We start from the raw sequence: 23,958 nt of genomic DNA, 5'->3' as shown, positions 1-23,958 counted from the left end.
TTTCGCTTTTCACCAACCATATTGAATAATGGCTGCACGAGATATTTCATGATAAAAATGAAAAAGGTTCTTTGCGCACTGGAGATACGTCACGCACTTGCGCAACTTGCGCACTGCAACGAACTGGGCAGAGGAAGGTGGATGCTGGGTGAGCCGAGCGCTCTCAGCGCCAGGCGTCGTCGGTATTAGCGGCGGAAAGAAGCACTACTCGGAAAAAGGCCCGCAATACAAAATCGAAGTGACTCACATTTTTCGACATAAACGCAATTTGCAGACATGTTCGTATGTACCGTTGTTCGTAAGTCGAATGTTCGTAAGTAGGGGAGCGTCTGTACTGTATCATTATTATTTAATTTTTAATCATTACTCAAACATTTTGCAAATAAAATTAGAATTCTTCTTGGACATAAAATGTGTGTTGGCTTTCTGGGAGTGGTAAGCAATGTGTCTATTGATTGACCTTTTCTTTTTGCTTTAAGGATCTCGTTGTGACCTTAGTGGATGTGACGGATCATTCGTTCATGTTTTCCTGCTGTCTTTGCCAAGAGGACTTCCCGAGGTCTGTCTGGGAAGAATTGACCAGCATTGCATTCCATTCCATTCCATTCCATTCCATTCCATTCCATTCCATTCAGTGTGTCATTTTAAAACACCTTGATTTTATTTTTGTGTGCAGTTTGAAAGAGAGATATGGCTTTCATATGGAATTTGGGTCATTTCCTGAAGCGCTGATGAAGTGTTTTGGGAAATGTGGGAGCGAACAGAGTTCCAGCGAGTCCAGGTACCCTAGGTTCTCCTCCTTTTGTTTCATCTCCTAAGGAATGTGCACCCCAACAAGTCTTTTTCTCTTTTGTTTTGTTCCCCAGGTATGACTTGGTGCTCTCGTCCGACTCTCCCTCGCTGGACCGCTCAGCCGAATTGAGCATAGTGGCGAGCGACGAGTTTGCCACCGTCACCAGATTGTCTTTGCCGCTCACACGGGCCCCGGTCGAGCAAGTCAAAGAAGAATACGTGGGCGACCTTGTGACTTTGCTCCAGGTGATGCGTGATTCAACTGTCTCATCCTCTTTTGGCTCATGCGGGCGGGGGGCAACAGCACCTGCATTGGACCACATGTTCATGAACACATTGCTCGGGACACCCTAGCTGGCTTGGAGTGAAACTGCAGCACATTTTCAAAATAAGGGCTGGCGTTTTTTACAAATAACGGCCCATTTTTAAAAACCATTTTTTTCTCGTACAAAAGTTGCTATACGGCGTACACCATTTAAAATGATTACAAAAGGTATAAAACACTGGGAAAAAGTATCACTTGACATGTATGATGTTGTCTTTATGTCACAGGCGCAAAAAGAAAGGCAGCAGGTTCAATTGGCGAAGACACGGCAGGATTTAGAACAGGTGGGTTTTTATGTCCACTGTCAAGATACCAAATCGGAATGAACCTTTAACATTGCCCAGAGAGGATGAGGATGAGATTTTGTTTCTAGTCCATGTCCTAATGTGCCATTAGATGCTTTCTGAGAAGACCGAAGAAAGAGTGGCGCTTCTGCGCTGGGAATCGAGAAGTCAAACCAGTTGGCTATCGCTAGTCTTAGACGTGCAGTTTTAGCACCTATCCCTAATTCCTTAACTCCGTCTGGTCCCGTCGAACAAACTCAGACAGTAGACCTTTTGTTCATTGTCATCGAGTTAACAACCATAGTTTTACTCCTACAGTGGTAATACTATATCCAAATGAAACAGCTACAACAAAATGAATGAGTCAAATGTCCTATTGGTCATTAGCGAGCCGTCCGTCATTGCGACGAGCTGCGGACTAAATTTGAGCACTCGGCTGTGGTAAGGCCCTGCTCGATGCCATCTTGTGGATTGCTGACAAACCATCTGTTGGGACCACGTCATAGGTGCAGACCCGCTTGGCAAAAAAAATACAACACCAGTCGGTGCTGGAGCATAAGGTGATCCAACAACACAAGCAGGCAATGGACACCGTGGACCAGCGTCTCAGACAGACGCTGAAATGCCTGGGATTATCATTTCACGATCTGGGGAAGGTTAGTCGTGTTTTTAGTTGTCATTTGTCTGAATGTGGGAACCCTGCTTGATTGATGACCTACTATGTATGGACTGGAAAAATGACGCCATCTGACGTTCTCAGGCTCACAAGATGGTGACGATGTTCCAGCGCCAGTTTGCTACTCTGAACAACAGGCAGAAGACGGAACTCCGGTCATTGTTTGAGGAACAATAACCTAAAATCCAAACTGGCGCACACGGACGGAGGAGGAGGTATGTCGTCGAGCATTAGAATTCGAATCCACTGGCTTAGACCTTCATTTCAAATTCAAGTTGCCAAACCACTTCCGCTGGATCCAATTCATTTCAGAACCAGTGCTAGCTACTGATAGATCTGAAAATACAACTTCAGGAACAGGTTAAGAAAGAGCAAGATCAATTTAAAGGAAATAAGTTTATTACCGGACTGCAGAAATGGGGAGAGCTCAAATAGCGTGATCGCTCACAGTCTGTTGTCCTTGCAGCTTTCACTGAATGACCAGTGAGTGAGTCTTATATACAGGCAAAACTGACAGTTGTCAGCAGGACTTTGAACAGATACGTTTCAGTCATTTGCAGGGCAAAAAGTAATTGATCAGTGTCGGACAGTTGAGTGTTTGTGCTGACATGTCAACCCAATCACAAGACTAAGATTGATTATTCAGTCAGACTGTTGAGTTTTTATGCTGACATGTCAGCCATTCACAATTTGTATGAGAACGATGCTTTTATACTCACAAAAACTGATATAATCTTACAGCTACCTCTGTACTTTTTGTATACGACGACAATGCCCTTGTGGCAAATGAGATGAGAAATGATGAGCGCAAAAATAACCTCTTAACAATGTACGACATTTATAAAACATGACCCTATTTTCCAGGCTCATACTCCAGTGCGACTTATGTTTTTCTCTCTGACCACCAAAAGCCTGTGGTTTTTTTTTTAGGCTGTATTCTGGTTATCTGAAAAACTGTTAAGTTGACCCCGATGCCTAATTAACCTCTTGTTTGGATTTTGGGTTAGTTCTTGGTTTCTAATCCAATCAAATATTGCCCTCCCAAAAATGCGACTTAATACACCATTGCGATTTATACATTTTTCTTTTGTCTTCAGTGTGTTTTCTTTGGCCGGTCGGTGCGACTTATATTCAGGTGCCCTGGAAAAATACGGAAATGTTAGTTTAAGTGAATGCACTACTGTTGATTTATTGCAACCTATGTGCACAAAAATGACAGTGAGAGACCTCAAAGTGGTTATGCACAATCATTTGACGTGATGTTTGGCAGTACGACATAGCTATGTCAACTTCAAAAAACATTGCACTTTGGTTTGTGTGCAGGAGGAATGCGAGGAGCGGCCCCGTTTGTCCCTCCTGACGTGCCGTCAGAGAGAGCAGCTGCTGTGGTCAATCGGCGGATTGCCCCCTGTTTTGCCTGTGTATTTGTAGATCCCAGTAGTCAGTTAAAGATGTTGTTTGAAGCTAACTGCCTCGATTCCCCTCCTGCTTCCCGCACCTGGGTACTAACCCATTCCCGATGGCGCCACAACGACGCGGCGCCATTGTAACAGCGGGAATGCCAGCGCGGCGAGCGGGAGGAAACGTTGCTGAAGTGCAAGATTGCCTCTCTACACGGCTCTGCACCAAATGGAGCAGCAAACAAATCGAGCCAGGGAGGCCCAGAAGGTTAGCGGTTCCTTCCACCTGCGGCATTAGGGGAGGGACCGCTAAGTAGTCAACATAATAAGTTGTCAACAACATAAACAAGTACGACTCCCACAATGACCCCCCAGTACCCCTCAAAATTCATTCATCATTTCATAGTATCAGTCATTCCAAAAATTTGGCCTGTATATCATCAAATGTACGTTACGATATGGTTTCATTGGACAATGATGCAATGTTAGTCCATTTTCCACAATTTGATTCAAATCACGGGCCAGGCAGACCAAAAGTACATCTCCATTTGAACATTTATTTCGAATTTTACTACACTTCATTTCAAACAGAAAAACATGTGTTTCATTGTCCTCATTTTTTGACCCACTGTCTGTATACACATTTAACACAACCAGTGTCATTTCCCCTGTAAAAATATAATAAAAACAAAAAACAAACTATAAATACCATTTTGAAAAAATGAGGAACTTTGGTGCTGGATTTAGATGCTCTTGTGGAGCTCAAAATGAAGCTTTTTGTTTTTGAATCAGTTCGAGAATATTCTTCAATAAACTTTCTTCAGGTTTAGCGTTATCAAGGTAGTGTTTTAGTCGTGCCTTGTCTTTTGGATTCTTATTATTATCATTAATGTTGTAATAACAATAAAATCGGATTATTATCAATGCTTTTCTCAATTGTTGTCTTTTTTAATGGTACAAATAAATACATAGTATTATTGTGTATTACTTTTTCAATGTCATTTGACTAAATTGCAAGATCAATCATCCATTCTGGTTAGTCGTAGTGATACATTGTGAACTTGTTTGCAAACTGCAACCGCTAGGAGGAGACGAGAAGAAGAAGAAGAAGAAGAAGAAGAAGAAGAAGAAGAAGAAGAAGAAGAAGAAGAAGAAGAAGAAGAAGAAGAAGAAGAAGAAGAAGACGAAGAAGACGAAGAAGAAGAAGAAGAAGACGAAGAAGAAGTGGAGCGTATAAATTTCCCTGGCAATCTTCGCGATAAGTCACGCTATCTATCGCCATGGCTTTGAGACTGACTGAAGTTTTTGAAGTCACCGTTAAGTGTGAAGGCTCCAACGACAGGTAATCTGAGAAAAAGCCTACTTTTTGAGGTCCTTATTGTTGTTTTAGCAAAGATAGTCAAGTTTTGACCTGTCAATTTAGTCCCCGGGGCTATTTTAAAGTTAAGAATTCTGTGTCTAAGTAATGGCGGTGACTATTCCCCGCATACCTGTCAACTTATACGTTTTCCCCTTATTTTATACGTTTTTTGATCATTTCAAATTGTGTACGCCGTATAACAACTTTTGTACGGGATTTTTTTTAAGTACGTTTTTTGTAAAACGGATCTCGTTTGACGCATTTCGGCTCTAATCCGGATCGTCTCGGTCACTGGTAGCAGACGAAAACGCCATCGTCAACTGCTAATATTGTCATGCTTTAAGCATGATATGCGCACACGCATTCCCCTTTCACACGAAACAGGAAAGGATTAAATCATTTCCTGTTTCGTTATTTAAGCAGCTATGGGTCCGAATACATTCACGGTCGCGTCACGACAACGCGGCGCGACCATAACACTTGCACACGTGCACCCTATGTGAGTAAATATGTGCCGCGTTGCATTTGTACGGTTTTCTATTGCTTAATACGGGGGATTCCAATCATTAATACGGGGAGGAATTGGCCCAGGTTGACAGGTATGTACCCGGTAACCTTTCAATTTCTTGGACTATTTAACCGTTAAGAATTCTGTGTCTAGTTTAATTCTAGTCAAAGGTATTAGTAGACAACAAAATACTGACACATTTAACATTTGTGGCTGGTCAATTCGATGCCAATTTCAAAATACTACATGTCTGCAGAAGTTGCTTGTATCAACCCTGAAAACAGTCCTTTATACTTGCAGAAAAAAAAACCTCCGCATCACCGTGGGACTTCAGCCGAGCACAAGTGATCCTCAAAAACACGTGAGTACAGCATTTTTTTTTCAAATCTATCAAAAAATCCTGTGCTTTACTGTCTTCATGTTAAATAAAAGTGCCATGAGAAAAGTCTTCATTATTGAGAATGAGTGACATTGCAACCTCAATTTAAACCATCCATGTCTTGTGGCCAAATTTGTGTTACACATGGAAATAGCATGTACAGACGCTCCCCTACTTACAAACGAAGGAGTTAGGTTCCGAGCGGTTGTTCATAAGTTGAATTAGTTGGTAAGTTGATTCAGTGCTATATTTTGTATTATCATTTATCTTTAAGGCCGATATAAGTATATTGAAGGTAAATATAAGTGCATTTGTATGTTTAAGGCTTGTATAAGTAACACGCATTGGTTTGTACTGAAAAAAAAAACATTTAATAAAATGGAGAGAATATGTACAGTACTGTATAGAGAGAGAGAGAGAGAGAGATTTATGTATTAGAAACTGGCCGAAAGAAGCGATCTAACGACAATTGCACCGTTTTCTTCTTTTTTTCATCATAAATGATGCGGTAGCACTGAATGGCATCATTCAATTGATTTGCAAACTTTGTGCAACGTTCAATATTTGGGTCCTGCTGCTCCATCTTTCTGTTTATAAATGGTACTGACGGTCGGTGGAACGATTCAAGTTGTATTCCCGTGCAACGCTCACCACTTTCTCACGCGCATCAAGCTTCGTAATTATTGCCACTGGTTTCAAATGAAATGGCTTGCATCTCCTTCACTAGAAGCCTTTCGCTTTTCACCAACCATATTGAATAATGGCTGCACGAGATATTTCATGATAAAAATGAAAAAGGTTCTTTGCGCACTGGAGATACGTCACGCACTTGCGCAACTTACGCACTGCAACGAACTGGGCAGAGGAAGGTGGATGCTGGGTGAGCCGAGCGCTCTCAGCGCCAGGCGTCGTCGGTATTAGCGGCGGAAAGAAGCACTACTCGGAAAAAGGCGCGCAATACAAAATCGAACTTGCGAACATTTTTCAACATAAACGCAATTTGCAGACATGTTCGTATGTACCGTTGTTCGTAAGTCGAATGTTCGTAAGTAGGGGAGCGTCTGTACTGTATCATTATTATTTATTTTTAATCATTACTCAAACATTTTGCAAATAAAATTAGAATTCTTCTTGGACATAAAATGTGTGTTGGCTTTCTGGGAGTGGTAAGCAATGTGTCTATTGATTGACCTTTTCTTTTTGCTTTAAGGATCTCCTTGTTACATTAGCCGATGACACGGATCGTTCTTTCCTGTTTGCCTGCCGTCTTTGCCAAGAGGACTTCCCGAGGTCTGTCTGGGAAGAATTGACCAGCATTGCATTCCATTCCAATCCATTCAGTGTGTCATTTTAAAACACCTTGATTTGATTTTTGTGTGCAGTTTGAAAGAGAGGTATGGCCTTCTAGCTCAATTCGGCTCATTTCCTGAAGCGCTGATGAAGGCTTTTGGGAAATGTGGGAGCGCGCAGAGTTCCAGCGAGTCCAGGTACCCTAGGTTCTCCTCCTTTTGTTTCATCTCCTAAGGAATGTGCACCCCAACAAGTCTTTTTCTCTTTTGTTTTCTTCCACAGGTCTGACTTGGTGCTCTCGTCTGACTCTCCCTCGCTGGACGGCTCAGCCGAATTGAGCATAGTGGCGAGCAACGAGTTTTCCAGCGTCACCAGATTGTCTTTGCCGCTCACACGGGCCACGGTCGAGCAGGTCAATAAATACCTGAGGAACCGTGTGACTTTGCTCCAGGTGATGCGTGATTCAACTGTCTCATCCTCTTTTGGCTCATGCGGGCGGGGGGCAACAGCACCTGCATTGGACCACATGTTCATGAACACATTGCTCGGGACACCCTAGCTGGCTTGGAGTGAAACTGCAGCACATTTTCAAAATAAGGGCTGGCGTTTTTTACAAATAACGGCCCTTTTTTAAAAACATTTTTTTCTCGTACAAAAGTTGTTATACGGCGTACACCATTTAAAATGATTAGAAAAGGTATAAAACACTGGGAAAATGTATCACTTGACATGTATGATGTTGTCTTTATGTCACAGGCAGAAAAAAAAAGGCTGCAGGTTCAATTGGCGAAGACACAGGAGGATTTAGAACAGGTGGGTTTTTATGTCCACTGTCAAGATACCAAATTGGAATGAACCTTTAACATTGCCCAGAGAGGATGAGGATGAGATTTTGTTTCTAGTCCATGTCCTAATGTGCCATTAGAGGCTTTCTGAGAAGACCGAAGAGTTGGCGCGTCTGCGCTGGGAATCGAGAAGTCAAACCAGTTCGCTATCGCTAGTCTTAGACGTGCAGTTTTAGCACCTATCCCTAATTCCTTAACTCCGTCTGGTCCCGTCGAACAAACTCAGACAGTAGACCTTTTGTTCATTGTCATCGAGTTAACAACCATAGTTTTACTCCTACAGTGGTAATACTATATCCAAATGAAACAGCTCCAACAAAATGAATGAGTCAAATGTCCTATTGGTCATTAGCGAGCCGTCCGTCATTGCGACGAGCTGCGGACTAAATTTGAGCACTCGGCTGTGGTAAGGCCCTGCTCGATGCCATCTTGTGGATTGCTGACAAACCTTCTGTTGGGACCACGTCATAGGCGCAGAGCTGCTTGCAGCAGCAAACTCCGCACCGGTCGGAGGTGGAGCAGGCAATGGACACCGTGGACCAGCATCTCAGACAGGCGCTGCAATGCCTGGCATTACCATTTCCCGATCCCAACAAGGTTAGTCGTGTTTTTAGTTGTCATTTGTCTGAATGTGGGAACCCTGCTTGATTGATGACCTACTATGGACTGGAAAAGTGACGCCATCTGACCTTCTCAGGCTGCCGATATATTGAGGGAGTGTCAGCTCGAGATGGCTGCTCTGCAAGGCAGGCAGATGGCGGAACGCCTGAAGTTGGTTGAGGGACAACCATCTGACCAACAAGGCACAAAGAGGAGGCGACCATCACCAACGTAAAATCCGAACTGGCGCACACGGACCGAGGAGGAGGTATGTCGTCGAGCATTAGAATTCGAATCCACTGGCTTAGACCTTCATTTCAAATTCAAGTTGCCAAACCACTTCCGCCGGATCCAATTCATTTCATAACCAGTGCTAGCTACCTCTGTACTTTTTGTATACGACGACAATGCCCTTGTTTTATCGAGTCAAATACTCATGTGATTGGACACCGCTTGATTGGACGCCTGGCGCCCAAGTCAGTTCAGTTGAGTAGCGAGCGACTTACGACTTCATCTGAAGTCTTCCAACGGCCATGTTGGATGGGGCAACGTTCCCATTCATGAAATTGCATCAAAATCTGCTTCAGTCAAACTCAAACTCATTTCTCAACCGATGTTGGCGTGGGACGTCCAATTTGGAGTCAGATGCTTGCCCGTTTTGGATGATTTTAGTCTTTTTTTTTTTTTTTTTTCTCGCAGACGAATGGCATCTGATCTTCGGCGACCCCACCAAGTTCGGCTTGGGTCTCTTCTCGGTTTGCTTCGACGTGCTCTTTGTGGTTCAGCATTACTGCCTGTACCGCTCGCCTTACCAGGAGATCCGACAGTGCCGGTGAAGCCCCGCCCCCTGACCTCCTCGCATTTGAAGGCTCAAAAAAGACTTGATTTTTCTATTTCCTCCTGCACGTATGTAGCCACGCACATTCTGTAAATACACTGAAAAATGAATAAAAACGGTAATGGGCATGAACTTTTTTTGGGTGTGGATTCTGAAGAATTGCTCCCCTTTATGAAATAAATATGATTATGAGATAAATTGGCCATTCCTTGCCAAAAACATGTTTTTCCCCCTTCCCCGTTTTTCTTTCGAACACGAAAAATTTTTTCTCAAAGTGTCAACAACAAACCACCGTCGAGCCGTCAATCAAAACACGTCCACCTAATGCTGGCACTTCCGGTGCTCATCCGTTAGAGGGCGCTACAGGACCCGTTTGGCCTCTTCCTCCTCCTCCTCCACTGTGCCGATGATGATGATGATGATGATGATGATGATGATGATGATGATGATGAGAAGGAGGGGGCGGTGTCAAATGCTCTTCTTGCACTTAAAGCAGGACAAAGCCCGCTCGTCGTCAATCCCTCGACTGGTCGCTCACGTGGATCATCATGCTTGGTCTCGTCTGCGTCATTTTCTCAGGTGACTTTATTTTTTGTATTTTTTTGCCTTCTTGTTTCCATTTTTAAATGACACCGAATCAGGGCTTTTTCCTTCTTCCTTTTTATCCTTTCAAAAATGGACTTGACACAATTATTATTGGCAGAAGGATTCTTCTCAGAAAAAAAAACATTCTAAAGACTCATTTGACAGCCAGAGACGTCCAAGCCATCGGGCGTGGGCGGGCGGCGGGGAATAAATGACATGTTTATAAAACCGGCCACCCTACCCCGTTCGATATGAAGAAACATTTCTTGCCCCCTACCTAGTAAATGCCCTCCGGTCGGCCATCTTGGTAGGGGCGACGTTCCCATGCATTGTCATTCAAATCAAGTCATAACAAGCTTCTTTGATGCGGTTAGAGGGTGCTAGACTCCCGATCCAATTGACGTGGGAGGGCAAAAACAATGTTCGTTTGCTGCCGACCTCCCACTTCAAATGAATTTGGACGTCTACCAATGATAAACACACTGGTGGGAAGGTCCACCTTGGCCAGAGGGTGGAAAAAATGGATTTTTTAAATCTCATTGTCTACAAGAGGTCCAATCCATTTCAAATGGGAGGCATTGGTGGGCGCTGACAGACATTTCGCTGTGGTGTTTGCATGTTCTCCCCGGCCCTCTCTCTGTGGCTTTTCTCTGGGTATCCTGCAGATATTCAGCGCGGCTAGGCTAACTCGCTAACATCTGTCTGTGGCCAAGAGGACGAAGAGGGTGACGAGACCCGCCCGCCGTCTGCTCCGCCCTTCAGCCCCGCCCACCAACACCACGCTGTCGCTCCTACCGGCTCAGGAGGTCGTGGAGGACCGGCACGGCCATGGAGCATGTCAAGAACAATAACGGCGTGCTATGGACGTTTTTTTTATGGCAAAAAAGGGGAAACCTGTCTACGTTAGCAGAAGTAAGATTAATATTAATATCTATCGCCACTAATGGCAGGCACTGAAATGTGGTTTTTCCATTCCATTGAATTGAACGCTTTTATTGTCATGATACAAGTATAATGAAGTCCACAAAAAAACAACAACAAACGAATAAAAAAATCAATCAATTATATCAAATAATAATCAATAAATAAGTAGTCAACATAATAAGTAGTCAACATAATAAGTTGTCAACAACATAAACAAGTACGACTCCCACAATGACCCCCCAATACCCCTCAAAATGCATTCATCATTTCATAGTACCAGTCATTCCAAAATTTCGGCCTGTATATCATCAAATGTACGTTACGATATGGTTTCATTGGACAATGATGCAATGTTAGTCCATTTTCCACAATTTGATTCAAATCACGGGCCAGGCAGACCAAAAGTACATCTCCATTTGAACATTTATTTCGAATATGACTACACTTCATTTCAAACAGAAAAACATGTGTGTCATTGTCCTCATTTTTTGACCCATTCTGTCTGTATACACATTTAACACAACCAGTGTCATTTCCCCTGTAAAAATATAATAAAAACAAAAAACAAACTATAAATACCATTTTGAAAAAATGAGGAACTTTGGTGCTGGATTTAGATGCTCTTGTGGAGCTCAAAATGAAGGTTTTTGTTTTTGAATCAGTTTGAGAATATTTTTCAGGTTTAGCGTTATCAAGGTAGTGTTTTAGTCGTGCCTTGTCTTTGTTATCATTTGGATTCTTATTATCATTAATGTTGTAATAATAATAAAATCGGATTATTATCAATGTTTTTCTCAATTGTTGTCTTTTTTAATGGTACAAATACATAGTATTATATTATGTATTACTTTTTAAATGTCATTTGACTAAATTGCAAGATCAATCATCCATCCTGGTTAGTCGTAGTGATACATTGTGAAGAATGTTGCTTTATTAATAATAAAAATAAATAAATAAATGAAACATGACACATATCACATAACTTCACACAGTCGAGGACACTGTATGCGTTGCGCGGCACACTGCTAGAGAGATGCGCTGTAACAGCCATTGACACTCGCGTGGCTCATTTGAAACAGCCACGAAGTTGTTTGCAAACTGCCAACAAAACCGCTAGGAGAAGACGAAGAAGAAGTGGAAGCGTTTAAATTTCAACCGGCAATCCTCGCAACGAGTCACGCTATCTCCCGCCATGGATGTTAAGCATAATGAAGTTTATGAAGTCATCGTTAGCTCTCAAGGCTGCAACGAAAGGTAATTAAAAAAAAAAGCCTACTTGTTGAGGTCCTTATTGTTGTTTTAGCAAAGATAGTCAAGTTTTGACCTGTCAATTTAGGTAACCGTTCAGAGAGAAGGTCAGCCAGTTTTACACAGTCACTCAAGTTTCTTTGAGGCTCACAAGGGCCTCCGGCGAGCAAGTCAAGGAATACCTGGGGTACCGTGTGACTTTGCTCCAGGTGATGCGTGATTCAACCGTCTCATCCTCTTTTGGCTCATGCGGGCGGGGGGCAACAGCACCTGCATTGTACCACATGTTCATTAACATTGTTCTTTTTGGTTAAAAGGATCTCGTTGTGACATTAGTGGATGTGACGGATCATTCGTTCATGTTTTCCTGCTGTCTTTGCCAAGAGGACTTCCCGAGGTCTGGCTGGGAAGAATTGACCAGCATTGCATTCCATTCCATTCAGTGTGTGTCATTTTAAAAACACCTTGATTTGATTTTTGTGTGCAGTTTGAAAGCGAGGTATGGCCTTCAAGCTCAATTCGAGTCATTTCCTGAAGCCCTGATGGAGGTTTTTGGGAAATGTGGGAGCGAGCAGAGTTCCAGCGAGTCCAGGTACCCTAGGTTCTCCTCCTTTTGTTTCATCTCCTAAGGAATGTGCACCCCAACAAGTCTTTTTCTCTTTTGTTTTGTTCCCCAGGTATGACTTGGTGCTCTCGTCCGACTCTCCCTCGCTGGACAGCTCTGCCGAATTGAGCATGGTGGCGACCGACGAGTTGTCCGTCGTCACCAAATTGTCTTTGCCGCTCACACGGGCCCCGGTGGAGCAGGTCAATTCCTACTTGAGCAACAGTCTGTCTTTTCTGTCTGCAGAAGTTGCCTGAAAACAGTCCTTTATACTTACAGAACAAAATACCTCCGCATCACCATTGCAGTTCAGCCGAGCACGAGTGATCCTGGAAAACACAAGTTGTTCTGCACCACCAAATTGTCTTTGCCGCTCACACGGGCCCCGGTCGAGCAAGTCAACGAAGAATACGTGGGGGACCTCGTGACTTTGCTCCAGGTGATGCGTGATTCAACTGTCTCATCCTCTTTTGGCTCATGCGGGCGGGCGGGCAACAGCACCTGCATTGTACCACATTGTTATGATCGGGGGTCGCGTTCCTCCTCGGACGCTCCAGCGCGACCAATTTGCATGGGTTCTGACGTCACCACAGGAGGGGGAGGCGCAGCCGCTGCGGGGGAACCCGGAAGCAGGCGCCGAAGTCCAAGCATGGCGCCCACCTGCGAACCTGCGAGTCACCTCGCCGCTGCCCTCGTTGTCTCTCTAGTTGGCTGGCTGTCGATCCGGATGGCCAATTCCACGAGCGCGTCGAGGGACCCTGGTTCCTCTCGGATCGCCAGCTCCTCCCGCATCTCCACATTCAGCCGTCGTGGAGGGAGGGCGGAGTCATTAAAGGCACTCTCGGCGGCTAAGATGCGGAATTCGACCGAGTCTTTTGCCACGCTCCGGACGCCTTGTCTGAGAGCTCTTAAGCGCCCACCGGCGAAGATCTTTCGCATCTCTGCGGTCAATAAGTCGTAGGAGGTACAAATGCGGGAGCCCCGCTCCCATTCGGTGCTCGCCCAGGCTAGGGCCTCATCACGAAGGCAGCCGATCAGGTAAGCGATCTTGGCTCGGTCCGAGGTGTGGGTGAGGCTCGGTTGTTCAAACACCAACTGCCATTGAACCAGGAAGCGCCGGCATGCGCCGAGATCTCCACCGTAGGGGGGCCTTAGGTCCCTGTTGCGGCGATATCGGTGTTACCAGGGGAGCGGCTGGGGTTAGCTGTGCACTTGGTGAATGAGGCAAAGAATTGAGTAGTGCTCGTATGTCATCCAGGGGTCTCAGCCATGCTCGATACCTTAGAACAGAGGTACGCAATAGCTTGGGTATGCTGTTCCAAAGGGACTGCTCTGAAAGCGGTCACTCCAAACTTCCAAAAACTCCACAACGCCCATTTTGACAAGCTGGAGTCCATCGACGACTACCTGCAGAGGAAGAAGGGCAAGAAGACGGCACCTGCACCCGCCCAAGAGACCAAAGTGGCGAAGACCGCTCGCGTGTCCTTGTTCAGCCCGGCGCCCCACAGGAAGAAGAACGACGCCCAGTCCAAAAACAAGATGGCCGACAAAGGCAAAGATGTTGCCAAATTGGGTCGGAGGGGGCCTGGCCTGCGCCCGCGGGATCGTGCTGTTATGATCGGGGGTGGAAGAGCCCAAAGCAGGCGAGGGTGGGAGTCTGCTTCTCCAATCTTGATTAGAATGATCCAAGTGAAAGGCCAGGCACCAGAGGGGATGGCGTCGGGATGGCGTCGGGATGGCGTCGGGATGGCGTCGGCGTGTCGTTAGGCGTATCCGTGGTCGTGGAGGCCGAGCGTAGTCGGAATCCTGGGAGCAAAACAAGAGGTCTTAAATCAACGAAGGAAGGCGAGAAAATACAAGCAGGTACGTCCCTCACTGTGAGCAGATCAGACGATCCCGCAGTGTGGTCCTGTTCTTGGTGGCCTTAAATACTCCTCACTGGCTAATGACTCACACCTGGCAGCCCTCGAGTCATTAGAGGCAGGGGTGTCAAACATACGGCCCGCGGGCCGGAACCGGCCCCCAAGGAGGTTCGATCAGGCCCGCAGGATCATTTGAAAGTGGAAAAAAATGCATCAAAGACATGGAATTCATATTCTTAATTCCCTGCAATTCACGGATTATCCGCTAAGGGGCGCACTCTTTCCATCAGAGTAGAAGACAAGCTGCATCACTGAGACAGAAACTTTCTTCATTACACATTTCAAATCACTCTCCTTAGTTTGTAAGGTGCACGCAAAGATTACATTTTGATTTTATATGCGTATGTGTAAGTGGTTTAAAAATTCCTTTCATTAAAAGTCTCTTTTAATCTTAAAGTGCATGACTATATTTTTCAGTACCAATTCAAGTTTTGTGCCTTTGTACAATCAGTGGGATCCGTTGCAATGCCTATTTGTGAATGATAAAAGTCAATTGCACATTTATCTAAGGAAATATGAGGTGTTTCATGAAAGGATAGTTCATTCCATTTCAATATTTTCCTAATGTTCTTGTGCTTCTTTACACCAAAACAAAGGAAAGACATGATATTTGGGTTATTTATAGCAGAGCATGGTATCATTTTAATGGTCCGGCCCACTTGACATCTCCCTAGGCCGCCGTATGTGGCCCACCATGCCAAATGACTTTGACAGCCCTGCATTAGAGGCAGGACCTGTGGTTGGGTGGCGGGCGCAACCAGCCACCAATCTCGTCTGGGGCCTGACACACATGTTTATGAACACATTGCTCGGGACATCCTAGCTGGCTTGGAGTGAAACTGCAGCACATTTTCAAAATAAGGGCTGGCGGAAAAGTTAGACACGGAGCAAAAATGTTCCACTGTGAGAGTGAAAGATCCACACCACAACAGACCGACACACACAAAAAACACACAAATAAAACCACATTATTCACCTTGACTACTGTCTATGTACATTGCTTACTGACACTGTCTATATTTCTATAGTGAAAAGGGCAGTAGTGACTGACGCGCGGGTGCATGTCAGGCTCAAAGCCTGACACCATTAGCAATCGACGATCATGTTTTTGTCTGCTACCAGTGACCGACCGAGACTATCCGGATCAGAGCCAAACTTTCTTCAGGTTTAGCGTTATCAAGGTAGTGTTTTAGTCGTGCCTTGTCTTTCTTGTCATTTGGATTCTTATGATTATTATTATCATTAATGTTGTAATAACAATAAAATCGGATTATCATCAATGCTTTTCTCAATTGTTGTCTTTTTTATGGTACAAATAAATACATAGTATTATTGTGTATTACTTTTTCAATGTCATTTGACTAAATTGCAAGATCAATCATCCATTCTGGTTAGTCGTAGTGATACATTGTGAAGTTGTTTGCAAACTCCCAACAAAACCGCTAGGAGGAGACGAAGAAGAGAAACACGAAGAAGAAGAAGAAGAAGAAGAAGAAGAAGAAGAAGAAGAAGAAGAAGAAGAAGAAGAAGAAGAAGAAGAAGAAGAAGAAGAAGAAGAAGAAGAAGAAGAAGAAGAAGAAGAAGAAGAAGAAGAACAAGAAGAAGAAGAAGAAGAAGAAGAAGAAGAAGTGGAAGCGTATAAATTTCCCCGGCAATCTTCGCGATAAGTCACGCTATCTATCGCCATGGCTTTGAGACTGACTGAAGTTTTTGAAGTCACCGTTAAGTGTGAAGGCTCCAACGACAGGTAATCTGAGAAAAAGCCTACTTTTTGAGGTCCTTATTGTTGTTTTAGCAAAGATAGTCAAGTTTTGACCTGTCAATTTAGTCCCCGGGGCTATTTTAAAGTTAAGAATTCTGTGTCTAAGTAATGGCGGTGACTATTCCCCGCATACCTGTCAACTTATACGTTTTCCCCTTATTTTATACGTTTTTTGATCATTTCAAATTGTGTACGCCGTATAACAACTTTTGTACGGGATTTTTTTTAAGTACGTTTTTTGTAAAACGGATCTCGTTTGACGCATTTCGGCTCTAATCCGGATCGTCTCGGTCACTGGTAGCAGACGAAAACGCCATCGTCAACTGCTAATATTGTCATGCTTTAAGCATGATATGCGCACACGCATTCCCCTTTCACACGAAACAGGAAAGGATTAAATCATTTCCTGTTTCGTTATTTAAGCAGCTATGGGTCCGAATACATTCACGGTCGCGTCACGACAACGCGGCGCGACCATAACACTTGCACACGTGCACCCTATGTGAGTAAATATGTGCCGCGTTGCATTTGTACGGTTTTCTATTGCTTAATACGGGGGATTCCAATCATTAATACGGGGAGGAATTGGCCCAGGTTGACAGGTATGTACCCGGTAACCTTTCAATTTCTTGGACTATTTAACCGTTAAGAATTCTGTGTCTAGTTTAATTCTAGTCAAAGGTATTAGTAGACAACAAAATACTGACACATTTAACATTTGTGGCTGGTCAATTCGATGCCAATTTCAAAATACTACATGTCTGCAGAAGTTGCTTGTATCAACCCTGAAAACAGTCCTTTATACTTGCAGAAAAAAAAACCTCCGCATCACCATGGGACTTCAGCCGAGCACAAGTGATCCTCAAAAACACGTGAGTACAGCATTTTTTTTTCAAATCTATCAAAAATCCTGTGCTTTACTGTCTTCATGTTAAATAAAAGTGCCATGAGAAAAGTCTTCATTATTGAGAATGAGTGACATTGCAACCTCAATTTAAACCATCCATGTCTTGTGGCCAAATTTGTGTTACACATGGAAATAGCATGTACAGACGCTCCCCTACTTACGAACGAAGGAGTTAGGTTCCGAGCGGTTGTTCATAAGTTGAATTAGTTGGTAAGTTGATTCAGTGCTATATTTTGTATTATCATTTATCTTTAAGGCCGATATAAGTATATTGAAGGTAAATATAAGTGCATTTGTATGTTTAAGGCTTGTATAAGTAACACGCATTGGTTTGTACTGAAAAAAAAAACATTTAATAAAATGGAGAGAATATGTACAGTACTGTATAGAGAGAGAGAGAGAGAGAGAGAGAGAGATTTATGTATTACAGACGCTCCCCTACTTACGAACGCAATTGGTTCCGAGCTGGTTCATAAGTTGAATTTGTTTGTAAGTTGATTCAGTGCTATATTTTGTATTATAATTTATGTTTAAGGCCGATTATAAGTATATTGAAGGTTTATATAAGTGCATTTGTATGTTTAAGGCTTTTATAAGTAACACGCATTGGTTTGTACTGAAAAAAAAAAAAAACATTTAATAAAATGGAGAGAATATGTACAGTACTGTATATAGAGAGAGAGAGAGAGATTTATGTATTAGAAAGTGGCCGAAAGAAGCGATCTAACGACAATTGCACCGTTTTCTTCTTTTTTTCATCATAAATGATGCGGTAGCACTGTATGGCATCATTCAATTGATTTGCAAACTTTGTGCAAGGTTCAATATTTGGGTCCTGCTGCTCCATCTTTCTGTTTAGAAATGGTACCGACGGTCGGTGGAACGATTCAAGTTGTATTCCCGTGCAACGCTCACCACTTTCTCACGCGCATCAAGCTTCGTAATTATTGCCACTGGTTTCAAATGAAATGGCTTGCCTCTTCCTTGCATCTCCTTCACTAGAAGCCTTTCGCTTTTCACCAACCATATTGAATAATGGCTGCACGAGATATTTCATGATAAAAATGAAAAAGGTTCTTTGCGCACTGGAGATACGTCACGCACTTGCGCAACTTGCGCACTGCAACGAACTGGGCAGAGGAAGGTGGATGCTGGGTGAGCCGAGCGCTCTCAGCGCCAGGCGTCGTCGGTATTAGCGGCGGAAAGAAGCACTACTCGGAAAAAGGCCCGCAATACAAAATCGAAGTGACTCACATTTTTCGACATAAACGCAATTTGCAGACATGTTCGTATGTACCGTTGTTCGTAAGTCGAATGTTCGTAAGTAGGGGAGCGTCTGTACTGTATCATTATTATTTAATTTTTAATCATTACTCAAACATTTTGCAAATAAAATTAGAATTCTTCTTGGACATAAAATGTGTGTTGGCTTTCTGGGAGTGGTAAGCAATGTGTCTATTGATTGACCTTTTCTTTTTGCTTTAAGGATCTCGTTGTGACCTTAGTGGATGTGACGGATCATTCGTTCATGTTTTCCTGCTGTCTTTGCCAAGAGGACTTCCCGAGGTCTGTCTGGGAAGAATTGACCAGCATTGCATTCCATTCCATTCCATTCCATTCCATTCCATTCCATTCAGTGTGTCATTTTAAAACACCTTGATTTTATTTTTGTGTGCAGTTTGAAAGAGAGATATGGCTTTCATATGGAATTTGGGTCATTTCCTGAAGCGCTGATGAAGTGTTTTGGGAAATGTGGGAGCGAACAGAGTTCCAGCGAGTCCAGGTACCCTAGGTTCTCCTCCTTTTGTTTCATCTCCTAAGGAATGTGCACCCCAACAAGTCTTTTTCTCTTTTGTTTTGTTCCCCAGGTATGACTTGGTGCTCTCGTCCGACTCTCCCTCGCTGGACCGCTCAGCCGAATTGAGCATAGTGGCGAGCGACGAGTTTGCCACCGTCACCAGATTGTCTTTGCCGCTCACACGGGCCCCGGTCGAGCAAGTCAAAGAAGAATACGTGGGCGACCTTGTGACTTTGCTCCAGGTGATGCGTGATTCAACTGTCTCATCCTCTTTTGGCTCATGCGGGCGGGGGGCAACAGCACCTGCATTGGACCACATGTTCATGAACACATTGCTCGGGACACCCTAGCTGGCTTGGAGTGAAACTGCAGCACATTTTCAAAATAAGGGCTGGCGTTTTTTACAAATAACGGCCCATTTTTAAAAACCATTTTTTTCTCGTACAAAAGTTGCTATACGGCGTACACCATTTAAAATGATTACAAAAGGTATAAAACACTGGGAAAAAGTATCACTTGACATGTATGATGTTGTCTTTATGTCACAGGCGCAAAAAGAAAGGCAGCAGGTTCAATTGGCGAAGACACGGCAGGATTTAGAACAGGTGGGTTTTTATGTCCACTGTCAAGATACCAAATCGGAATGAACCTTTAACATTGCCCAGAGAGGATGAGGATGAGATTTTGTTTCTAGTCCATGTCCTAATGTGCCATTAGATGCTTTCTGAGAAGACCGAAGAAAGAGTGGCGCTTCTGCGCTGGGAATCGAGAAGTCAAACCAGTTGGCTATCGCTAGTCTTAGACGTGCAGTTTTAGCACCTATCCCTAATTCCTTAACTCCGTCTGGTCCCGTCGAACAAACTCAGACAGTAGACCTTTTGTTCATTGTCATCGAGTTAACAACCATAGTTTTACTCCTACAGTGGTAATACTATATCCAAATGAAACAGCTACAACAAAATGAATGAGTCAAATGTCCTATTGGTCATTAGCGAGCCGTCCGTCATTGCGACGAGCTGCGGACTAAATTTGAGCACTCGGCTGTGGTAAGGCCCTGCTCGATGCCATCTTGTGGATTGCTGACAAACCATCTGTTGGGACCACGTCATAGGTGCAGACCCGCTTGGCAAAAAAAATACAACACCAGTCGGTGCTGGAGCATAAGGTGATCCAACAACACAAGCAGGCAATGGACACCGTGGACCAGCGTCTCAGACAGACGCTGAAATGCCTGGGATTATCATTTCACGATCTGGGGAAGGTTAGTCGTGTTTTTAGTTGTCATTTGTCTGAATGTGGGAACCCTGCTTGATTGATGACCTACTATGTATGGACTGGAAAAATGACGCCATCTGACGTTCTCAGGCTCACAAGATGGTGACGATGTTCCAGCGCCAGTTTGCTACTCTGAACAACAGGCAGAAGACGGAACTCCGGTCATTGTTTGAGGAACAATAACCTAAAATCCAAACTGGCGCACACGGACGGAGGAGGAGGTATGTCGTCGAGCATTAGAATTCGAATCCACTGGCTTAGACCTTCATTTCAAATTCAAGTTGCCAAACCACTTCCGCTGGATCCAATTCATTTCAGAACCAGTGCTAGCTACTGATAGATCTGAAAATACAACTTCAGGAACAGGTTAAGAAAGAGCAAGATCAATTTAAAGGAAATAAGTTTATTACCGGACTGCAGAAATGGGGAGAGCTCAAATAGCGTGATCGCTCACAGTCTGTTGTCCTTGCAGCTTTCACTGAATGACCAGTGAGTGAGTCTTATATACAGGCAAAACTGACAGTTGTCAGCAGGACTTTGAACAGATACGTTTCAGTCATTTGCAGGGCAAAAAGTAATTGATCAGTGTCGGACAGTTGAGTGTTTGTGCTGACATGTCAACCCAATCACAAGACTAAGATTGATTATTCAGTCAGACTGTTGAGTTTTTATGCTGACATGTCAGCCATTCACAATTTGTATGAGAACGATGCTTTTATACTCACAAAAACTGATATAATCTTACAGCTACCTCTGTACTTTTTGTATACGACGACAATGCCCTTGTGGCAAATGAGATGAGAAATGATGAGCGCAAAAATAACCTCTTAACAATGTACGACATTTATAAAACATGACCCTATTTTCCAGGCTCATACTCCAGTGCGACTTATGTTTTTCTCTCTGACCACCAAAAGCCTGTGGTTTTTTTTTTAGGCTGTATTCTGGTTATCTGAAAAACTGTTAAGTTGACCCCGATGCCTAATTAACCTCTTGTTTGGATTTTGGGTTAGTTCTTGGTTTCTAATCCAATCAAATATTGCCCTCCCAAAAATGCGACTTAATACACCATTGCGATTTATACATTTTTCTTTTGTCTTCAGTGTGTTTTCTTTGGCCGGTCGGTGCGACTTATATTCAGGTGCCCTGGAAAAATACGGAAATGTTAGTTTAAGTGAATGCACTACTGTTGATTTATTGCAACCTATGTGCACAAAAATGACAGTGAGAGACCTCAAAGTGGTTATGCACAATCATTTGACGTGATGTTTGGCAGTACGACATAGCTATGTCAACTTCAAAAAACATTGCACTTTGGTTTGTGTGCAGGAGGAATGCGAGGAGCGGCCCCGTTTGTCCCTCCTGACGTGCCGTCAGAGAGAGCAGCTGCTGTGGTCAATCGGCGGATTGCCCCCTGTTTTGCCTGTGTATTTGTAGATCCCAGTAGTCAGTTAAAGATGTTGTTTGAAGCTAACTGCCTCGATTCCCCTCCTGCTTCCCGCACCTGGGTACTAACCCATTCCCGATGGCGCCACAACGACGCGGCGCCATTGTAACAGCGGGAATGCCAGCGCGGCGAGCGGGAGGAAACGTTGCTGAAGTGCAAGATTGCCTCTCTGAACACGGCTCTGCACCAAATGGAGCAGCAAACAAATCGAGCCAGGGAGGCCCAGAAGGTTAGCGGTTCCTTCCACCTGCGGCATTAGGGGAGGGACCGCTAAGTAGTCAACATAATAAGTTGTCAACAACATAAACAAGTACGACTCCCACAATGACCCCCCAGTACCCCTCAAAATTCATTCATCATTTCATAGTATCAGTCATTCCAAAAATTTGGCCTGTATATCATCAAATGTACGTTACGATATGGTTTCATTGGACAATGATGCAATGTTAGTCCATTTTCCACAATTTGATTCAAATCACGGGCCAGGCAGACCAAAAGTACATCTCCATTTGAACATTTATTTCGAATTTTACTACACTTCATTTCAAACAGAAAAACATGTGTTTCATTGTCCTCATTTTTTGACCCACTGTCTGTATACACATTTAACACAACCAGTGTCATTTCCCCTGTAAAAATATAATAAAAACAAAAAACAAACTATAAATACCATTTTGAAAAAATGAGGAACTTTGGTGCTGGATTTAGATGCTCTTGTGGAGCTCAAAATGAAGCTTTTTGTTTTTGAATCAGTTCGAGAATATTCTTCAATAAACTTTCTTCAGGTTTAGCGTTATCAAGGTAGTGTTTTAGTCGTGCCTTGTCTTTTGGATTCTTATTATTATCATTAATGTTGTAATAACAATAAAATCGGATTATTATCAATGCTTTTCTCAATTGTTGTCTTTTTTAATGGTACAAATAAATACATAGTATTATTGTGTATTACTTTTTCAATGTCATTTGACTAAATTGCAAGATCAATCATCCATTCTGGTTAGTCGTAGTGATACATTGTGAAGTTGTTTGCAAACTCCCAACAAAACCGCTAGGAGGAGACGAAGAAGAGAAACACGAAGAAGAAGAAGAAGAAGAAGAAGAAGAAGAACAAGAAGAAGAAGAAGAAGAAGAAGAAGAAGTGGAAGCGTATAAATTTCCCTGGCAATCTTCGCGATAAGTCACGCTATCTATCGCCATGGCTTTGAGACTGACTGAAGTTTTTGAAGTCACCGTTAAGTGTGAAGGCTCCAACGACAGGTAATCTGAGAAAAAGCCTACTTTTTGAGGTCCTTATTGTTGTTTTAGCAAAGATAGTCAAGTTTTGACCTGTCAATTTAGTCCCCGGGGCTATTTTAAAGTTAAGAATTCTGTGTCTAAGTAATGGCGGTGACTATTCCCCGCATACCTGTCAACTTATACGTTTTCCCCTTATTTTATACGTTTTTTGATCATTTCAAATTGTGTACGCCGTATAACAACTTTTGTACGGGATTTTTTTTAAGTACGTTTTTTGTAAAACGGATCTCGTTTGACGCATTTCGGCTCTAATCCGGATCGTCTCGGTCACTGGTAGCAGACGAAAACGCCATCGTCAACTGCTAATATTGTCATGCTTTAAGCATGATATGCGCACACGCATTCCCCTTTCACACGAAACAGGAAAGGATTAAATCATTTCCTGTTTCGTTATTTAAGCAGCTATGGGTCCGAATACATTCACGGTCGCGTCACGACAACGCGGCGCGACCATAACACTTGCACACGTGCACCCTATGTGAGTAAATATGTGCCGCGTTGCATTTGTACGGTTTTCTATTGCTTAATACGGGGGATTCCAATCATTAATACGGGGAGGAATTGGCCCAGGTTGACAGGTATGTACCCGGTAACCTTTCAATTTCTTGGACTATTTAACCGTTAAGAATTCTGTGTCTAGTTTAATTCTAGTCAAAGGTATTAGTAGACAACAAAATACTGACACATTTAACATTTGTGGCTGGTCAATTCGATGCCAATTTCAAAATACTACATGTCTGCAGAAGTTGCTTGTATCAACCCTGAAAACAGTCCTTTATACTTGCAGAAAAAAAAACCTCCGCATCACCATGGGACTTCAGCCGAGCACAAGTGATCCTCAAAAACACGTGAGTACAGCATTTTTTTTTCAAATCTATCAAAAATCCTGTGCT

The sequence above is a fragment of the Stigmatopora argus genome, chromosome 8, assembly GCF_051989625.1.
Source record: "Stigmatopora argus isolate UIUO_Sarg chromosome 8, RoL_Sarg_1.0, whole genome shotgun sequence".
NCBI lineage: Eukaryota > Metazoa > Chordata > Actinopteri > Syngnathiformes > Syngnathidae > Stigmatopora > Stigmatopora argus.
Note: the sequence above shows the minus strand (reverse complement) of the source record.